The sequence below is a fragment of the Triticum urartu genome, chromosome 4, assembly GCF_003073215.2.
Source record: "Triticum urartu cultivar G1812 chromosome 4, Tu2.1, whole genome shotgun sequence".
Lineage (NCBI taxonomy): Eukaryota > Viridiplantae > Streptophyta > Magnoliopsida > Poales > Poaceae > Triticum > Triticum urartu.
Genome location: NC_053025.1, coordinates 268,097,674 through 268,119,000, shown reverse-complemented (window position 1 = coordinate 268,119,000; position 21,327 = coordinate 268,097,674). Strand labels below are relative to the sequence as shown.

Here is a 21,327-nt window from a genome sequence, read left to right as displayed (position 1 = left end):
GGCGAAGGGGTATATATAGCCTCCACACAAAATCTAACCGTTACATACAAATCACCAAACTCGGTGAGACCGAATCATGAAACTCGGTCAGACCGATTTAGTTCAAAATGTGAACGTTAGGATTTTCGGTGGGATCGACATGTCCACTCGGTGGGACTGATTTCATTAAGGTTAGGTCATAAGGTAATCTCGGTGAGAAAGATTACACAAACTGGGTGGGACCGATTTTGGTGAAAAGCTATCCAGAGAGTTGGTCAGGCAAACTCGGTGGGACCGATTTGCTCATCTCGGTGAGACCGAAACATTACGAAGGGGAAACATAGAGTTTGCATTGCGAACTCGGTGGGACCGATCGCTCATCTCGGTTGGACCGAAACGTTACATAGGGAAACAGAGAGTTTGCAATCCCATCTCGGTGAGATCGAGATCCCTATTGGTGAGACCAACGTGACTAGGGTTTGTGGCAGTGCCTATGTCAAGAAAACTCGGTGGCGCCGGATGGAATGTTTCGATGGGGCCGAGTTTGACTTTTGGTTTGGGACATATGTGGATATGAGAAAGTGGTTTATGATTTTGGAGCATATCACTAAGCATTTTGAGCAAGCAAACAATTGAGCAACACCCCATCCCCTTTTAATAGTATTGGCTTTTCCTATGGACTCAAAGTGATCTTGGATCACTAAGTGTAAAATGTAGAGTCTTGAGCTTTAGAGCTTGAGCCTATCTTTTGTCCTGCCATGCCAATCATTGAGCTTGCTTGAAATATTTATCTTGAAATATCATTAGCTCAATGAGCTATATGTTGTTAATAATTACCAAAACAACCCAGGGATAGTTGGACTTTCAACCTGGATTCCGTGTCTGATCGGAGGGTCCCGCGATGGAGGATTGTCTCCGCGAATTGTGAGCTTGTCATGTGTTAAGTTGGGACACCCCTGCAGGGTTTAAACTTTCGAGAGCCATGCCCGCGGTTATGTGTCAGATGAGAATTTGTTAATATCTAGTTGCAGTGGACTTGAAGTAAACTCAACTAGAATACACCTACCATGTGTGTAACAGTGACTATCTCTTTTCGGGGAAGTTTTAGGATCACTTATTGATCTGTTTTAGTTGTGACTGTTTGCGTAGTTCCTCATCTTTTTCTTGTACTCGTAAGTTAGCCACCATACATGCTTAGCCACTGCTCCAACCTCACCACTTATCCTTTCCATACCCTTTAAGCTTTGCTAGTGTTGATACCCATGGTAATGGGATTGCTGAGTCATGAACTCCGTAGTTGGCCGTTTCCGAGTCTAGAAGAAAACTTTTTCGGAGTCTAGTTATCTCGGAGAGTAGGACTTCTTTTTAGTCCTCAGCCCCTTCGTCGCTCTGGTGAGAAATCTTGACGTAGGTGTTTTGAATTACTCTTCTTCCCCTTCAATTTTTTTAGGATCACGCAGTTAGTTTTCGTTCGTTGCGATGCCAGCTCTTTTCATCTGGCGCAGTTCTCTTGGAGTCATTCGATCCTCATCATCTTTTACGAGATCAATCCTCAGTTCTTTATCAACGACGTTGCTCAACCATATGAAACTATCTTTCTTTTTCCCACCCGCCCACCCTTTTTCTTCTCAGAGCCGGAGTCCTTAATTGAGTATCCATCCTACTCATGTGAAGCCTTTGTATTCTTTCCTCAATTATTTCAACCGGTGCTTTTCTCTTCAAATTATTCGTTGGTTCCCTATTCCAAGTTGCCTTTGTTTTACCCGCCCTCCCACCTCTTTTCTTCCCGGAGTCTGAGCCTCTATTCGAGCATCAATTTCATTCATGCGGAGCCTCTACAATCTTTCTTATATTGTCTCAACCGGTGAATTCTCGTCAAGTTCATCGTTGTTCGTTTTGCTTTCCTTTCTAGTGGATTCAATTCAAATTTTTCGGGTTGAGCATGTTCCATTCCTTAGCTCAAATGTTTCCTCTTGTTTGTTTGCTTCTTGCTATTGAATCATTGCGGTTTTCAAATTAATTCAAGGTTGTCACCTCATTCGAGTCTTTCAATCGTTCCGGCGCATCATTTCTCATTCAAACAATCCTTTCCAATGGTGTTTTCTTTTAATGGGCCCTAACCCACAGGTCTTTTCAAGGATCTTACCTAACTCTTCTAATTTTCTTGGAGTGATTCTCAAATTCTATTTGAAGTTTGACGTAAGGATGAAATTCATCAGTCAGATACCTTTCCAAGATCGATTTCAAATTATTTTCATTGTTAGTTCAACCTCTTCTCTTTTCATTCTCCCAGAGTACTCTCAACAATTTTGGTGGCGTTCCTCGTTATCATACTCACATTTGAAGACCGAAGAAGAGTTTTCCTCTAAATCGTATCCATTCTCTCACAGGTTCGTGGTGCTAGCTTGTTGCTATCCTCTTATTGTTTCCAATCATGCAATTGTTTTCTTACCCATACGGAGTATTTCAGGAGTTGTTTTTCCATTTCTATCATCCAGAGGCATTCATTTTATAATATTTCTTCGTTCCAAGTTTTCAGCTTCGTTCGTTTCCATATTTGTACCGGTGCTTCGTTCAACCATTCTTTAATCAGTTTGCAATCTCTTCGTTTTGTTGCACCTTGATTCAGTCAAGTATCTTCGTTCGTTTTCTAATTATTCCGGTGATTCATTCTCTTCTCTTCTTCCGTTTTCATTGCCACGGTGGTTCTTTTGTGAATTTCACTGCTGTTCTTATCATATCAATTCATTCGTTCTGTCCAGTCCTACCGGTGGTTCAGGAAGACCTTCCCAAGTTTTGCACTATTTCTCCCCTTAATCTTTTCCAACACGAATAAGTAGTATGCAAATCGATTGCTTCTCATCAATTTAATTGGTGGAGGACAAGCATAAAATAATTCTTATTCTTCTTTCATCAAGTCAATTAATTCCTTGCTTCGGAGATTGTTCATGATGAATAATTCTCGGTTCGAAGTGTTTTCATCTTTTCTTTTCCGGAGTTCAAACTTTCCTCGGTTGTCTCATCGGAACCTCTATATAAATCATCGCATGGCATCATCTTATTCTTTTCATCCTTCAATTCTATCTTAAACTTCTATTGTTACCAGAGTTCTTCATGGTGGTTCATTAAGGATTTAATTCATTCTTCAAGTGTTCATCAAGATTCTTGCTAGAGGAGCTCAAGTATTTTTTTTTCTTCCTGCGTCTCGAAGTGCAATTAATTCTCCGTATTCTTTGAAGTGGAATTTTGCATTTCTTCATTCTCAGCTATTCAATCATTTTGTGGTGGCAAAAATTCACCTCAAGATTCGAGATGTTTACATAAGCCAACCCAAATCAATTCTTTTATTGTTGATTTTCCAACAACTTCGTTCAACCCTTCTTCGTAAGGATGCTTTTCGAACTCAGTTGTGGTACAAGTTGTCATATTCTTCTCCGTTCTATTCATTCCACTTTTTCAATTATTCCGGAGGCATTGTGTTGTTCCTCTCGTCAAGAATCGTTCCATCTTGTCGAATTCATGTTCAACCGGGTGCTATCCCAATTCCTTCGTTATTATTCCTTTTCTATCTTGTTCTAACTGGAGTGGTTTCAGAGTCTATCTTATCCTTGAGCTTTTGATTCTCGTCATAATCGTCATTCCTCTTTTCCAATAGAGTGCTCTCGGTCTTGTTCACCTTCTCTCTTGCACTCTTGGTTAACTTGTCCTCTTTTCTTCCGTCTTGTTCCTAAGATCTCGGGACGAGATCTCCTGTTAGTGGAGGAGAGTTGTAACGTCCCGAGTCCGATGTTCCAGGTGTCTTCTAGTTATTCTGCCATCGTTGCCATGTCATTTGCTTGTGTGTTGCACTTTGCCATGTCATCATGTGCATTGCATCTGCATGTTTTTCAAACATGCATGCATTCGGATCTCCCAGTTTTCTGCGTTGTCCGTTTCGACATCTGACACTCTCACATGCACCCGTTGCACCTCTCAAATCTTGTTTCATGAGCGGGAGAAAAAAACGTTCTCGGAATGTGCCGAGAATTGTCAAGTGGCCTTGGTACATCACCGTAGACCGCCTGTCAAATTTCGTTCCATTTGGAGGTCGTTTGATGCCCCAATGGTTAACCGTGTAACCACGAAACCCCTCTCTCTTTGCAGCCCAGCACCCGTCCATAAAAGCCCACTAGCCCATCTAAAAACCATCCATGCTCTTCATCGTTGGATCATGATCGTGTGGGTGAAAACCGCACCTCAATAGCCCTCTCCTAGCTCCATCTATCTATATAAAGGCCCCCTCCCCCGAAATTTGCAGGCAAAAACCCTAGCTTCTTCCTCCTCCTGCCGCCGGACATGTCTGCGCCGCAACGGACGCGTCCGCCACTGCGCCCGGACCAATCACGCGCTGCCACTTCGCCCCGCCGGCCTCCTCTCTCCACCCCGCGCCGTTGGCCATCGGAGACCAGATCCGGCCCGCCCGGGCCCGGATTGGGCCGCGTCGCCGCCACCAGCCTCGAGCTCCCGCTAGAGCTCCGCCGTCTGCCGAGCTGCCCGCTGGAGCGCTCCGCCACCGTGCTCCACCCCGCGTCTGTCCCATGATCCGCCACTTTGAGCCGCCCGTGCCCTCGCGCCGCTCGGCACACCACCCGCCGCCGCAGCTCCGCGCCAGCCATGCCGCCGACCGGCTCCACGTCGGCGCCGCCACCTCGTCGGAGTCCATCCCGCACGGGATCTGGGCGGGTGGATGAGATCCACCTGTCCCGCCAACCAAACACCATCATGTCTCATCCTGGTTCCCTCCGTCCCGGGTCCTCCCCATACACGTTTTGCGAGGTGAAAATCGGCTAAGTCCATGTTTCATGTTATCATGTGTGCATGTTTGACTGGACATAAGTTTGTTCTCATTGCTCTGTTTTGCAGTATGATATATACAATTGTTCATCTGTGAGTGCGCTAGATGATGGCTTAGTTTGCATTCATGTTACTATTTGTATTGATGTCGTAATCCTCATTGCAAGAGTGCTACATGATGTTAACTGCTGAAGTTTGTCATAACTTGCTGATTTGTCTTTTTCATAGCATTTTGTGTTTTCATCTTTTGTGCATCATGTCAACATGTTTTAGGAGCATCTTCTTGCCATATTTACAATGGTGTAATCCATGTATTTTCATGTGCCCTATGGCGACTTGCACAAGCTTGCAAAGTGGGGTACTTGATGTTTGCTGTTTTCTGAGACTTAGTGATTTTTGCCAAGTCTATAACTATTACATTATGTTGCCATGTTAACTTGATGCTACCATCAATTCCATGCATAATCTGGAGATTCCTAGTTGACATGTTTTGATGTCCATATTATGCTCTATTATTCCATTCCATTTGATGCCTCATACATGTCCTGTAGCATATGTTTTCATTGCCATGAACATGCCTAAATGATGTTCCAGTTTTCTGTTAACTTCATGATGCCATGCTATGAGCTTGTTATTAATTAATCTATACCTCTTTTGGAGATGCTACAATTACATGATTTGAATTATGCTACGAGTACTTTGTCCACATCAAAGTTTGATAATTTTGGACTTCATATGACCTCTGTTCCCAGCTTACAAACATGCTATGCTGATGTTGTTGTTTTACACTTGTTGAAACTGTTACAACATTCAAACTTGTCTTGATTGTTCCCACTACTCCATGAGCCATATGGTTATGATGCCTTGATGTTATTTGCTCCTTGTTATGTGTACTTTGATTCCATTCCCTTGGTTGTCATATAACTTGTTATAGTTTGACTCTTTCATGCTCTCAAGTTGCCATAATGCCAAATATGTCATTCTGTTAACAATATGTTCCTTTTTACAAGTAGCATAGTAATTACTCCATGCATCATATAAACTTGTGCCCTTGGACTAAGTTGAACTATATCATGTCTACTAAATGTCCATGTCTTTGGAGGCACATAACAACAATAATGTTATGATGCTTGTTGTTATGTGCCTCCAAAGTCAGCATCATAAGGTTATTGTTTTGCATTCCCAGATTTCCTCGAAGTATGAGAATCAACTTATATCATGTTTGCATGTTGTCTTGATGATTCCCATGAACCTGTTTCTCATATGGTTATGCCATGTTGTGTGTTTTGAGCTCCATGATATGTACTAGCATGCCATGCTTTTGCTTGCCACGTTCTTGCTCTGTAGCTTAGTTATTTCTTGCTTCCAACATGCCATAGTATAAACTCTCCTCATGCATATGCTCTGTTTTTCACGAAGTCATAATATGTGTTATCAAGTTGCTTTTGCATTGATCATCTTGTATTAATCTTGATGCCTATGAACCTGAACCTTAATGATATTTGAAGCATGTAATCTATAATTTGAGTGCATATCAAGTTTGTGTCCATATGTTGCCTATAGCATGATGTTTCCTTGATTGCAAAGTGCTTAGTTGCTGTTTTCGACAGATTGTGTTTGAAACTTGTTTCGTGTGTATGTGTTGAACTGTGGCTCCGTTTGGAGCACACTCTATATGAAACTTTTTTGGTTTTGCATGTAGCTTCATCTTGCCTTGTTGCATACTTGGTTTGAGCATGTGTGCTTGATGTTTGGATGCATTTTGCATCAATGCCATGTTTAGCTTGTTTTGCTCATATCTTCTAGGCCGTAGCTCCTAATTAAACGAAATTTGTATGTAACTTGATTAGAAAACCATGTAGAGCATCTTGGTGCACTTTAACTTGATGTTTAAAAACTTTACCATAAGGTTTTGCTCAGATGTGGACCAATTTCGAAATTTGCATATGGAGACTTACTAGAATTATTGTATGTTGTTTCTGGCCTCATTTAAACTTGCTTTGATGTGATGTTCTCGTATGCATCATCTCTTGCCATGAGTAGCATCATGTAGCCTTGTCATGCATCATACTTGGTTGAGTATCATGTCATGTATATGTGTTGCGTGTTTACCATGTTGTTTGATTCTTTCCGGTTGTGCTCCTTCTCGATAGTTCCTGTTTCGCTCCGATTGTGAGGATTCATTCGACTACGTGGGATCGTCTTCTTCATGGACTCGTTCTTCTTCCTAGTGGGATTTCAGGCAAGATGACCGTCACCTTGGATCCCACTACTATCTTTGCTATACTAGTTGTCTCGATTCTATCTCTATGTCGTGCTATCTACCACTTGTTTATCAAGCCTCCCAAATTGCCATGATAGCCTCTAACCGTTTCACCCATCCTAGCAAACCGTTGTTTGGCTATGTTACCGCTTTGCTCAGCCCCTCTTATAGCGTTGCTAGTTGCAGGTGCAGTTGCAGGTTGTTCCATGTTGGGACATGGATATCATGGGATATCACAATATTTCTTATTTAATTAATGCATCTATATACTTGGTAAAGGGTGGAAGGCTTGGCCTTATGCCTGGTGTTTTGTTTCACACTTGCCGCCCTAGTTTCCATCATACTGGTGTTATGTTCCTTGATTTTCATCCCTAACACGGTGAGGGTTTATGGGCCCCTCTTGACAGTTCGCTTTGAATAAAACTCTTCTAGCAAGTCCCAACTTTGGTTCAAACATTTGCCATAATAAAAACTTGAAATAAATAATTAATTGGCATTGGGCATCATGAACCCGAGGATTCTTTTCTACATACAGGGGGGCCAGTGCTGATGGTGTTGGTCCCAAACTATAGCCCCTTGCAGCGCCGCCACGGGGAAACTCGAGGACTGGTTTTAGTTGTACGGACTGCTCATCTAGATGTGGCCTGAGACGAAATACGCGCGCCTACTATCAGGGTGTCGGCACGCCGAGAGGTCTTGCTGGATTAGTTTTACCATTGTCGAAATGTCTTGTGCACCGGGATTCCGAGTCTGATCGGAGGGTCCCGTGATGTAGGATTGTCTCCGCGGATCGTGAGCTTGTCATGGGCTAAGTTGGGTCACCCCTGCAGTGTTTAAACTTTTGAGAGCCGTGCCCGCGGTTATGTGGTAGATGGGAATTTGTTAATATCCGGTTGTAGAGGACTTGAAGTAAAATCAACTAAAATACACCTACCGCGTGCGTAACCGTGACTGTCTCTTTTCAGGGAAGTTCGAGAGGAGAACACAGTTGGGTTATGTTTGAACGTGAGTAGTTCAGGATCACTTATTGATCAGTTTTAGTTGCGACCATTTGCGTAGTTTCTCATCTTATTCTTGTCATCGTAAATTATCCACCATACATGCTTAGCCATTGCTGTAACCTAACCACTTATCCTTTCCATACCCTTTAAGCTTTGCTAGTCTTGATACCCATGGTAATGGGATTGCTGAGTCCTTGTGGCTTATAGATTATTCAACAATAGTTGCAGGTACAGGTAATGCAATGGTCATGACGCGAGAGCAATGTTTACTTGTTTTGGAGTTCTTCTTCTTCATCGATCAATGGTTAGGTTCCTGGTCGGTAGCCTGGGCTAGTAGGGTGGATGTCGTTGAGTTTCTATTTGTGTTTCATCTGTAGCCGGATGTTGTTCGCATGTATGATGTTTGATGTATTCTTGTGGCATTTGCATGCCTTTGTATGTATCCCCAACTATTATGTAATGGTATGATGTAATGATATCCACCTTGCAAAAGCGTGTCAATATGCGGTTCTATCCTTGGTGGGACCTTCGAGTTCCTTTAGGATAGACTCGCATATTGGGCGTGACAGCCTTCCCCCTACATAGGAAGGCACGCCCAATGCCACCCGCTCGGCAGGCTCCTGGGCTTCCACCTGGAGAGCGTCTCACCTAGCCAGCGTGACGAGGGAGGTGCTCGGGCACCACTTGGAGGCATGCTTCGACGCGTGCCCCTGCAAGCAAGGAGCACTGCGCCAAGCATGAGGAGCACATGAGTTCATCACGTAGGAGATCCACAAGTGGCAAGATGCTTGGGCCATGCGCGGAGAGCGTTGCCCGGTGTGGCCCGTCAACTCAGCTGCCGCTTCTGACATGGGTGGCGAGCTGAGGGTGTGTGTCAATGTCCTGGGCCTCAACAGGGCCAGCTTCCAGGACCTCTTCTAGCCGTCGTGCGTCGGCCGGAGTGGGGGTGTCCCCTGCAACTACATCCGCATGCCCTTCGGCCTGCTGAACATGGGCACCACGTACCAGCGGCTCGCGAAGCTCACACTGGTGTCTCGTGAGGCCCAGTGCTTGACGTTGGCGTCTCGGGAGGCCCCGACCACTCATGAGCCTCCAGGGCTTCAGGAGCCAGCGCAGCCCTGAGGGGTGGACATTCGTGACGTACTTCACCGACCATGCCAACGCTTCAGTAGCAGCATCGCTGCCAGGCGACTTTTTGGTTTGTTCAGTTGAGGGCGCCACTCAGGCTGCATTACCCTCAAGCTATTTTAGGGTCATCCCCTGCAGCTGCCCCTTTTTGAGCATGTACTAAACTCATTTGCGTTGTCATGATTTTATTCTTCTCACATAAACTTCATGCTTGGTGCCGCATCTGACCTGGAAGCACCACCCCGTGGGACCCATGCGCTAGCAGCTCTCCTCCTGAATTTCCCATGAGTGAGGGCTATTGGCATGGCGCCTGTGCTTGGGTCTGTCTGCGACGACCTAGAGACCATCACTCCAGAAGCCTTCTAGTTATTTCGTTGTCGCCATGCGTTTTATTTGCTTGTTGCATTTCATCAGGAGCATTGCATCTGCATGTTTTCTAAAACTTGCATCCATTCATAGTTGCCGCGTCTTCCTGTTGCCTTTGTTGACCGTTCCGAGACCAACCACACACCTGCACGCATTGGTATTATCTCTCTTTGCATAGTGCACACACCCCTCGCAACCTAGTCTAAAAACTGCCCAAACCCGAACCGCTCAGTCATCACCGTTGGATTTAGATCATCCCCAAACGTACCTAAAATATCTTTGGTTCTTTGTTGGACTTCGATAAGCTAATTATTCTCTACCGGCGGATTTCAATCGGATGATCCAAACTCCTCTTTCTTATATATTTAGTCCATCCCTAGTCACTGACCAAACCCTATTTTCTAGGGATCCTCCCCTGTCCAGTTACCGCCGCCACACTCCACCTCCTACCTCGGGACCTCCTGCCGATCCAAATTCTCTTCGACCAAGTCCCTTGTTTTGCGCCGCCGACCAACCACAGTCGCCACCTCCTCTACTCCCAAGGCCCCGAGCTCCTCCTCTCAACTCAGGGCCCGAGCGGTCGACTCCCTCATCCACGAGCTCGATCAAGAGAGGAGCTCCCGATCATGCGCACCTCTGCCTTGTTTTGCCCATCGCCGACGCTACCGGCGTCCACCACTAGGGGCACCAGCATCTGGCGCGCCACTTGCTTCCTCCATCCATGGAGACGAGCTCCTCCCGAACCAGGCCGTGCCCCTATTTCCTTCTCTCTCCCTCGAGTCCTCTCTTTGGTTCCTCAAGTTCCCTTTCCTCTCTCTGTTCCACAGGACACCATGGATGCAACAACTCGACCCCGCAGCGGCCTCGACTCCTCTGCTCCGGTCGTCATCGCCGGAACGCGCCACCACGGAGCCGCAGCCGAACCCCATGGCGCCCGTCGTCGGCGACCCCGAGTGCTCCTGAGATGCCCTTGCTCTATTGGCCTCCTTCGAGCACCGCCCCGTCCTCTACTCCAACCCACGCCTCCGGCGGCCTCGTTGTCGTTGTCACCTAGGTGAGCAGCAGCTCCGCCGGCGGCCACCTCTAGCAGGCCCGTGCAGTGCCTCCTTCCCTTCCCCCCTCTCCCTCTCTCTCTGCCTGACGCTCCTGACCGATCGCTGCCACCATCTTCAGTAGGTGTTTTCCCCGATCCCGGTGCCCCATCTTCGACCGTAGCCAGGGACGCCCAGCGCCGCTCACCGCCGTTCGCCAAGCCACTGCTCCTAGTCCCTTGCATCGAGGCGCCACATCCGCTACTGTGGTCCCGCCGTGCTGCACCCCTACTTCGTCTCGTTGTTGGTGGAGCAGCGAGCCAGCGGCCGCAACCTCTGCCCCGCTCGCCCATGTTGACCCCGACCAAGCGCGCGTGGACCGGTCAACTCCGTACCCTGGGCCGGCCCTTCTCCTCCTCTACTTCCAGCCAGGACTTGGCCGATGTGAGCAGCCCCGACCAGCCTAGTTCACCTCAGATTCAGCGCTCATATGTGTTTTTCCTGTGTGCTGCAAATTTCTCCAATTATCCAGAGTTTGCACTTTTATAGAAAAACCCACATTGTTCATGCTTATAATAACTAAACAACCATGCATCGGATTAAAATATTTTAAACATGTAAAATGCTTGGAATTTCATCTAGTTTCATAATTTGCAACTTCCATCTATGTTTAAAATTTTAAGTGTGCTGTTTAAATTATTTTGCATAAATGACATGTTAAAATGCTTAATTTCATAACTAAATAGCCGTAGCTCCGATTTAAATAAACTTTATATGTAAATGGGGTAGCAAAATGCATATATTAACATGGCACACTTACTTTGCATGTTTAACAATTCTAAAATATGGTTTAGGGCAGAACAGTAGCAAATTCGAAATATGCATATGGGGATTTTCCAGAATTGTTGTTTGTTGTTTCCGGCCTCATTTAAAGTTGCCTAAATAGATAGTTTATATATGATTAACCTCTTGCCATGTTAAACAACATTTAATATTGATGGGTACATAATTGAGAGAGAACTAATAAGTCATGTTGTGTTTCGTCAATATGCAACTCGTTCCATATTGAGCTCCACTTAATTTTTATTATAGTTTGTTGCACTTTTCCATGCCATGTCTCATTAAACCGGACATGCATCATACTTACTTGTGCATCATGCCATGTTTATGTGTTTACCATGGTGTTTGCTTCTTTCCGGTTGTGCTTCTTCTCGATAGTTCTTGTTTCGTTGCGATCGTGAGGATTCGTTCGACTACTTTGGTTCGACTACTTCATGGATTCGATCTTCTTCCTAGCGGGATTTCATGCAAGATGACCATCACCTTGGATACCATTACTATCTTTGTTTTGCCAGGTGTCTCGATGCTATCGGTATGTTGCGCTACCTACCACTTGTTTATCAAGCTTCCCAAATTGCCATGATAAGCCTCTAACCTTTTTCACCATCCCAGCAAACCATTGTTTGGCTATGTTACCGCTTAGCTCGGCCCTCATATAGCATTGCTAGTTGGAGGTACAGTTGCAGGTCATTCCATGTTGGGACATGGATATCATGGATATCATGGGATATCACAATATATCTTATTTTAATTAATGCACATATATACTTGGTAATGGCTGGAAGGCTCAGCCTTTTGCTTGGTGTTTTGTTCCACTAATGCCACCCTAGTTTCTGTCATACCGGTGTTATGTTCCTTGATTTTGCATCCCTAACACGGTGAGGGTTTATGGGCCCCTCTTAATAGTTCGCTTTAAATAAAACTCTTCCAGCAAGGCCCAACTTAGGTTTTACCATTTGCCTAATAAACAACTAAAACTTGCATAGAGACCGGCTAGCACGCGAGGAATCTTAATCAACCCCCGGGCCAGTGCTCCTCATGAGTGTTGGTCCAAACCTGTCAACTATCGGTGACCGCCAGGGGCAACTCTGGATTTGGCCTACCGGAAGTTTGGACAATCCGATCATGGCCTGAGACTAGATACGCACGGCTAGTACCAGGGTGTCGGCACGTAGGGAGGTCTTGTTGGACTTGTATTGCCATCGTCGAAATGTCTTGTGCACCGGGACTCCGAGTCTGATTGGAGGGTCCCGAGATGGTGGATTGTCTCCGTGGATCGTGAGCTTGTCATGGGCTAAGTTTGGACACCCCTACAGGGTTTAAACTTTCGAGAGCCGTGCCTGTGGTTATGTGGCAGATTGGAGTTTTTAATATCCGGTTGTAGAGAACTTGACATCGGATTCGAATTAAAATACCCCAACCACATGTGTAAATGTGATTGTCTCTTTTAGACGAGGTTCGAGAAGAGAAAACAGTTGGGTTATGTTTGAACATAAGTAGTTCAAGATCACTTATTGATCATTACTAGTTTGCGACCATTTGCATAGTTTCTCATCTTGCTCTTGTACTCATAAGTTAGCCACCATACAGTGCATAGTGCTGTTGCAACCTCACAACTTATCTATTCCATACCCATTAAGCTTTGCTAGTATTGATACAATGGTAATGAGATTGCTAAGTCCTCATGGCTCATGGTTTACTACAACAACTGCAGGTAAAGCTAATGCGATGGTCTGATGCGAGTGCGATGCTTGCTTGTTTGGAGTTCTTCTGCTTCATCTTCTTTGATCAAGGGATAGGTTCCGGGTCGGGGAGCTTGGGATTAGCAGGGTGCTTGTCGTTCTTCTTTTTCGTTTGATTTGATCCGTAGTCGGATCCTGCTCTTCTGTATGATGATTGCTATGTATTGATGAACTATTCTATTCATGTTGTAGGTTGTGGAGAGTGTTAGCCTTTATCTTGTATTCTCATCTATTCAGTACATGGTATGTTGTAATGATATCCACCTTGCTATGCGCTCGAAATGCGGTTGTGCTCCAATCATGAATTCATCACGTGATTGGAATAGAATCGCATCTTCGGCGCTACATTGTCCCTACAGTGTTGATAAACACAAGTGATCGAGCTCTGGCTTGTGGGCCGGTCCCGTGCACGCCTCCTCATCAGGTCCTCAGTGCCTTGTCTGCTTAGGGAACAATCATGAATAGACCACTAAGCATGCATGCCCCTATGTACCTTGTAATATGTCAGCATGCAGAGGCTTCACGAGCTAGGCATCCGGACGGCGTACGAATAACACCTCATCGCCTCAGGAGGCCCAACCTCGAGTAGGCGACGGTCCGGTCCACTTCTCCAGCCATGAAAATCTAAGTACAACACCTTGTGTGGCGCATCATTGCCAACAAAGATTCCTTCTCCCTACGATCCTCACGAAGCATGTTGTCTCTTTTTCGCACAAGTTGCTTGCACATTAAAAGGGTAGCTATTGAGCATCGCGCCTTAGGAGCTCTTACTGGCTCTCGAGCCCTCACCCCGTAGCCTTGTCCCAGGCATCATGATCTGACATACCAGTAGCGGTTGAGCCTCGCTCGAGGGCCACGTCCTGAGAACGTATAGCATTTTGGCAAACGAGAAAAAGAGAGGCACACCGCGCGAGGAAGCAAGGGGAGCAAGTTCATAATTTAGCCGCAAAGGCGTTGGTTAAGTCAACACACATGCCCACCGCGGGGCCTCTATTTTTGTGTCACAGGTAGAAGACAGACATGAAGCCGAACTCCCAGGAAACACGCCCTCGCGCCGCGAAGATTTCGCGTGAGCAACGGCCGATCAGCGTCGCACCCTGAAGAGCTAAGTTGACCGCGTCGTGTGGCGTGTAAATCCTTCTAAATATCATTCTTTCTTTTCATGATCTCGTCCAAGGAGAAAGCCTCTTATCCCACGTGAGCGGCATGCACGTCAAAGTGGACCTCCTAAGCATTGCGCCTCAGGAGCTCTTGCCGGACCTCAGGCCACTCACCTCCTGGCCTTGTCCCAGGCATCGCGATCTGACATACCAGCAATGGCTAAGGCTCGCTCGGGGCTGGGTCCTAGTAATGCAGAGCACTAGGGCGATCAAGAAGAAGGGACCAAGTCTAAATGATAAGCATCGCGGTCAAACTTAACCGCAATCGAAAAACACACTTACGATAGGGTGCAAGCGCTAAAGTTTCTTACACGCCACCACGGGCCCATGCCATTCCTCGTGAAGGCCGCCGCTCCCAGGGCACAGACTCAAGCGCCGCCTCTACCTAGTCGGAGTCCTCCTTGATGTGGGGGCGGGGGGAGCTGTCAAAGTCGGTGTCGGATTTGTGGCTTTGCAAATCCAAGATAAATTTGAACTCTAGGGTACGTGTGAAGAACTCAACCTCCTCAGTTTGCCTACTCGTCGATCCTGCGGCCTAGCTCGATGAACTGGAAAGGAAATTGAACAAGGCAGTTTACCCAGGTTCGGGCCACCTTGCGGTGTAATGCGCTACTCCTGCTTTGTGGTTGGTTGGCCTCAAGGTGGGCCGAGGATGAACTAGTACAGTGGGGAACAACCTTAGGAGATGCATTCTTGTGCTAATGAGGAAGAGGATAGTCTGAATGATCCGTCCAGTTGATCGATCCCCCTCTATGGTGGTGGCTAGGCTATATTTATAGTGGCCTTGGTCCTCTTCCCCCAAAACAAAGGCGGGAAGGGATCCCACAACGGCCAAATTCGAAGGGAGACAACTAGTACATCTTATCCTGACGAAAGTTGGTCTTCGCCTGCAAAGTCTCTGGTCGTGATGCCGTGGTGGGCTCGGTGATGACCTCCGTCCTGCAGTCCTGGTGATCTTGGTCTTGTTGCACAGGAATGGAAACCCTTGGCTGATTCCTTGGGAATCCGTGCCGGTGCTTGCCTCCTTAGCACCAAGGAAGAAACTTGTTGTACTGCGCCCGCTGGCGCCCACCTGGCCTCAGTCGTCATGGCGTGTGTCATCCAAACCTCATGAGGTGAGGCTTTGCATAGAAATATCCGCTCCTCATGAGCACTTTGAGGAGGAGGAAGAGGAGGGGGACTCGGAGGCGACCTTGGAGGGGGTGGGGGAGACCTCTCCCCCGCTCGAGAAGGACCCGGATGCCCTACCAGCGGCCTATCTCCCGCTATACTGCCACGACGATGGAGCGCAGGTAGTCGCCGCCATGCCCGTCTTCAATGAGAGAGGGCTCGTGTCGCTGAAGCCTTCATAGCCCCCTAGCTCCCCAGTGCCGGTGTCCTCTGGCGAGCACTCTGAGGAGGAGGAAGAGGAGGGGGACTCAGAGGCGACCTTGGAGGGGGTGGGGGAGACCTCTCCCCCGCAGCAGAGCGATCTCCTCCGTGTCCTCTTCGATGATGACGACGCCAGTGAGTACCTGGTCGAGGGATCGTCGTGCTCCACCGGGGTTGCCACGAGGTCGAGGGGTACCTCCCTGAGGAAGCTGCAGCAGGGGACCCCGAAGAAGGGTGTGACGGCGTCGCTTCCCGGTGGCGACGCCCCCGCCTTGTCGCCGACCACCACCGTCGCAGAGCCGACCGCCGCGCTCTCGCCCGTCCCTGAGAGCGAGACGGGGCTTGTGTGTAGGAAGCTCGGCGGCGCCGCGCTCCTGGGTAGGAAGAGGGCGTACATCGGCAAAGAACAGTAAGTGCTTCACCTTGTCTTTGCTTCCTGCTCTTGATGTAGTACCCAGACATTTTCCTCTTGATGGCTAGGCTGACATCGGTAGCGAAGAGGAAGAAGGAGGAGGCCAGGCGGCCTGCCGCGGCCACGGCGACTCCGGCACAGAAAGAAGAGGCCTCCTCGCTCCTCCTGTGACTTGGCCTCTCGAGGCTTGGGGGCCCAGCCTCCGGAGAAGACCGCCTCCGAGGCTAAGCTGACTCTTGAGGCACCCGTCCTCAGCGCACCTGCTGGGGGTCCGAGGGCTCCAGAGCCCCCGGCCGTCCTTGCTGTCATTGCTTCGCCAGCCATGGCGCTGGTGCCACCTCCTCCTAACGCCATCGCGCCGATGGATCATGGCTCCTCTGCCATTCCCGGTGCTTTGGAGGATGCCTTCGCCGCGCTGGACCGGCTCCGAGCTAATCTTCAGGGCACCGACCGGTGTATGGCGGTGGACCGTCTGGGGCTGGGTTCGAGGTAGCTCCAAGCCGACTCATCCATCACGACTGCCTCGAGCCAGGCCGAAGCCGCCCCCGAGGAATGCCGAAAGGTGCGCGGTGTGGCCGCAGCTGCTCATGACACGGCGCGGGCCGACGTAGCAGCCACTGAGAAGCACTGCCGCACGGTGTAGGCGGAGCTGAAGGCCCTCCGCGATGAGCAGGCCGACCGCGCCCGCCAGCTCGAGGTGCAGGAGCAGTTGAAGGCCCGGGATCCTGCGCTCACCAACCGCGATGCCGAATTGGAGCAGGTAGCCCAGGAACAGGCTGCGGAGCGGAGCCGCCTAGAGAGTTTGAAGGAGGAGATGGAAGCGTCCCAGGCGTCCTACACCAAGCTTGTCTCCGAGGAGAAGGCCTGGCTAGAGGCCAAGGAGAAACTCCTTGGTGTTGCTGAGAAGGCGACCACCGTGGGGTGCGACGCCTTCATCTCCCTCGAGTAGAGGTCTTGCGCAGCCATGTAGTACATTTGCGGGGAAGGGTACAAGAAGCTGCTAGCAACACTAGAGTAGGGCTTCGCCGGACTGCTCGACAATCTTGCCATGATGCTCGAGGGCACTGTCGTCGGAGTGGGCTCCATGGTGGAGGGAGAGGCTTGCGCGCTTTTTACCTCGGCCTCAACGCGCATCTTCAGCCACCTCCATCTTTGGGACCTCAGCTTCGAACTTGGTGCCCTACTTGAACCTTTGGATCCTGAGATCCACAACGTTGCCGCCGAGGCCGTGAAGGAGAAGGTGGAGGCCCTGCTGCGGAAGTTCCTCTACGTCGACCCAGCCGCTGCGGCTGACAAGGACGGTGGCGACGTGTCGATGACGGGCCTTCCCGTGTGGGTGAAGGTGGTGTCCAAGGCTGAGGAAGAGGCTCAAAGGCGGCGCTTCCGCCCATCTTAATCCTGCAACATTTATCATGCCTCGTGGAGGCATAAGAACTTATGCTTTGAGCTATTTAAGAGACAGTATGCTTTGAAATAATTTGCTAGGGTTCCGTGATTTCCTTTCTGTTTTCTTTAGTGTTCCGCATTGGCAGGGCTCGGCCCCGCGCATACATCTGCCGTCGTTGGGTCGTTCGGATCACCAGGACGAGACCAAGGGGCAAGGGGCTACGTGACCAGTGAGGCTCTTGAGTCATGATGCTCAGGAGTCCCCCTTGACGTACGAACAACCCTCAGGAAGGAGATCGGGTGTAGGTCTTAGCATTCTGCGTCGGCAGGGCCTAGCCCCACGCATACCTCAGCCGTCGTTGGGGCGTCCGAATCACTAGAACAAGACAAAGGGGTGAGGGGCTACATGATTAGTGAGGCTCCTGAATCACGATGCTCAGGAGTCCCCCTTGACATACGAACAACCCTCCATACCTTTCCTCGCCGAGCTCTTTCTCGAGAGGGGCACGCGAAGACCAGGCCCGATGGACTTGGCGAGGTGGCGTACGCCAGGCATGACCTGAGCGTAGCCCCCGTGCCCAGCCCCCTCACGCGACTCTCCTGAGGGGAAAGCGGCGCAATGAGGCTGAGCAGTGAGCCTAGTGGCTCTCCTGAGGTTACTGCACCCGTTAGCACTACAAAAAAAAAGACACTTCCGTGATGATACATGTTTGTCATAGTAGGTCACGTTTTCTGTCATGCATGTACATCCATGACGATTTTATGACAGAATCAAGATTGTCATATCTGTGCTGTCGTAGAAGTGTTCCATGACATTACCAAAATTATCATCACGGAAGTGTCCACTTCCATGATGATAAATTGTGCGGCATAATAGTGCTTTCGTCAAGGGTGGCCGACACATGGCATCCATCATAAAGGGTCACCATTAAGCTATTGGGTTCGGTTTTGGATCTGATAACCCGTTAATAGCCCGGACCAATGAGGATTTTCCACGTGTAAAATTGTCATTGGTCGGACGAAACATGTGTTGGCTCACCGTTGGGACAAATGTCATCCATTCATTTGATTGGAGGCGCCTATGATACGTCGACACATGGCACAGACCAACAGAGGCCCATTCCGGTGAAAAGGCCGGCCTATTTGACTAGGTCAAAAGATAATGAGTCGGCCCACGGAAAGCTTGTTAACGGCATGTTCGTATATAGCCCATTTACGGCCCGCTAACTCACGTCTCGTTACGGCCTATCAGAATTAAGCCCAGTAGCTTCATCTGGGCCATCTAATTTGATTCCAGCCCATTGTAACTTCTGGCCCATGTATGGCCCATGATGTCTTTCGGCCCATACGAGGCCATTTGTAACTCTTGGGCCATTAACGACCCGTGGTGAATCTGGCCAACAATGAATAGTGAACCGCTTTATACCCATTAACGGCCCATTATTCCATTGGGCCATTTACAACTCGTGTTATCTTTCGGCCTTCTTAGGGACCATTTATTCTTGGGCTTATTTCCAGCATTCATTTACTTACGGCCCGTTACTGGCATTTTCTGCTTGTGGGCCAAATTCAGCCGTGGTTACGATCCACCCGTTAATCCTTTGGGCTATTTTCGTAGCTTCATCTAATACGGCCGATTAACGATGACCCATTATGGTCGGCCCATGAATGGGTTATACCAAATCTAGCCCCTTTACGGCCCATAATGCAGTCTGTTATTGTCCAATGTTTGGCCGATCAATCATACGGCCCGTAGAAGGCTGATACGTCTCCATCGTATCTACTTTTCCAAACACTTTTGCCCTTGTTTTGGACTCTAGCTTGCATGATTTGAATGGAACTAACCCGGTCTGACGCTGTTTTCAGCAGAATTGCCATGGTGTTATTTATGTGCAGAAACAAAAGTTCTCGGAATGGCCTGAAACTTCACGGAACGTCTTTTTGGAAATAATAAAAAATCCTTGCAAAAGAGGAAGACCAGGGGGCCCACACCCTAGCCACGAGGGTGGGGGCGCGCCTGCCCCCCTGGGCGCGCCCCCTACCTCGTGGGGCCCCTGGAGCTCTTCCGACCTCAACCCCAACTCTATATATTTGCTTTCGGGGAGAAAAAAAATCAGAGAGAAGGATTCATCGCGTTTTACGATACGGAGCCGCCGCCAAGCCCTAAAACCTCTCGGGAGGGCTGATCTAGAGTCCGTTCGGGGCTCCGGAGAGGGGAATCCGCCGCTGTCGTCTTCATCAACCATCCTCCATCACCAATTTCATGATGCTCACTGCCGTGCGTGAGTAATTCCATCGTAGGCTTGCTGGACGGTGATGGGTTGGATGAGATTTATCATGTAATCGAGTTAGTTTTGTTAGGGTTTGATCCCTAGTATCCACTATGTTTTGAGATTGATGTTGCTATGACTTTTCTATGCTTAATGCTTGTCACTAGGGCCCGAGTGCCATGATTTCAGATCTGAACCTATTTTGTTTTCATCAATATATGAGAGTTCTTGATCCTATCTTGCAAGTCTATAGTCACCTACTATGTGTTATGATCCGGCAACCCCGAAGTGACAATAATCGGGACCACTCCTTGTGATGACCGTAGTTTGAGGAGTTCATGTATTCACTATGTGTTAATGCTTTGGTCCGGTACTCTATTAAAAGGAGGCCTTAATATCCCTTAGTTTCCGCTAGGACCCCGCTGCCACGGGAGGGTAGGACAAAAGATGTCATGCAATTTCTTTTCCATAAGCACGTATGACTATATTCGGAATACATGCCTACATTACATTGATGAATTGGAGCTAGTTCTGTGTCACCCTAGGTTATGACTGTTACATGATGAACTGTATCCGGCATAATTCTCTGTCACCTATCCATTGCCTACGAGCTTTCCATATATTGTTCTTCGCTTATTTACTTTTCCGTTGCTATTGCTATCATCACTACAAAATACCAAAAACATTACTTTTTCTATCGTTACCTTTTGCTACCGTTACCACTACTATCATATTACTTTGCTACTAAACACTTTGCTGCAGATATTAAGTTTCCAGGTGTGGTTGATTTGACAACTCAGCTGCTAATACTTGAGAATATTCTTTGGCTCCCCTTGTATCGAATCAATAAATTTGGGTTGAATACTCTACCCTCGAAAACTGTTGCGATCCCATATACTTGTGGGTTATCAAGACTATTCTCTGGCGCCATTACCGGGGAGCATAGCTCTATTCTCTGAGTCACTTGGGATTTATATCTGCTTGTCATTATGAAGAACTTGAAAGATCCAAGAACCAATATTTATCCCTCAACTACGAGGGGAGGTAAGGAACTGCCATCTAGCTCTGCACTTGATTCACCTTCTGTTTTGAGTAAGCTTGCTACACCTAAACCTGCTTATGCTATCCATTCTGATATGTCGCATGTTATTGATGATGCCACTTCTGCTATGCATGATACTTATGATGAAACTACTTCTATGCTTGATACTACTGTGCCACTTGGTGAATTTCTTGATGAACAACTTGCTAGGGTTAGAGAGAATGAAATTATTGAAACTGATAATATTGATGAAAGTGATGATGAAGATTCTCCCCCTAATAAATGTGAATTGCCTGTTGTGCCTGAGGGCTATGTTATGGATGATGAAATTGCTAAAGCTATTTTTGCTTGCAAAGATAGATATGATCTTAAGAAGTTATTAGCTAAATGGAAGCAGCAATCTCTTAATGCTAGAATGAAACCTGAACCTGCTTTTGCTACTTCACCTATCTGTGTTACTGATAAGGATTATGAATTCTCTGTTGATCCTGATATAATTCCTT

The 21,327-nt window shown here is 47.9% G+C and overlaps 1 long non-coding RNA gene across 2 annotated transcripts; it reads left to right on the top strand.

Annotated features, from left to right (window-relative positions):
• Nucleotides 1-9,956: 9,956 nt before the first annotated feature.
• On the top strand, nucleotides 9,957-13,597 carry LOC125551448. Of its 2 annotated transcripts, XR_007302651.1 has the most exons (5): nucleotides 9,957-10,624; nucleotides 10,744-11,045; nucleotides 11,820-11,973; nucleotides 13,156-13,271; nucleotides 13,376-13,597. It is a non-coding gene; the product is annotated as an uncharacterized LOC125551448 (long non-coding RNA). The 2 variants fall into 2 exon arrangements; XR_007302650.1 differs by having other exon boundaries at nucleotides 9,958-10,624; nucleotides 13,156-13,398.
• Nucleotides 13,598-21,327: the final 7,730 nt, after the last annotated feature.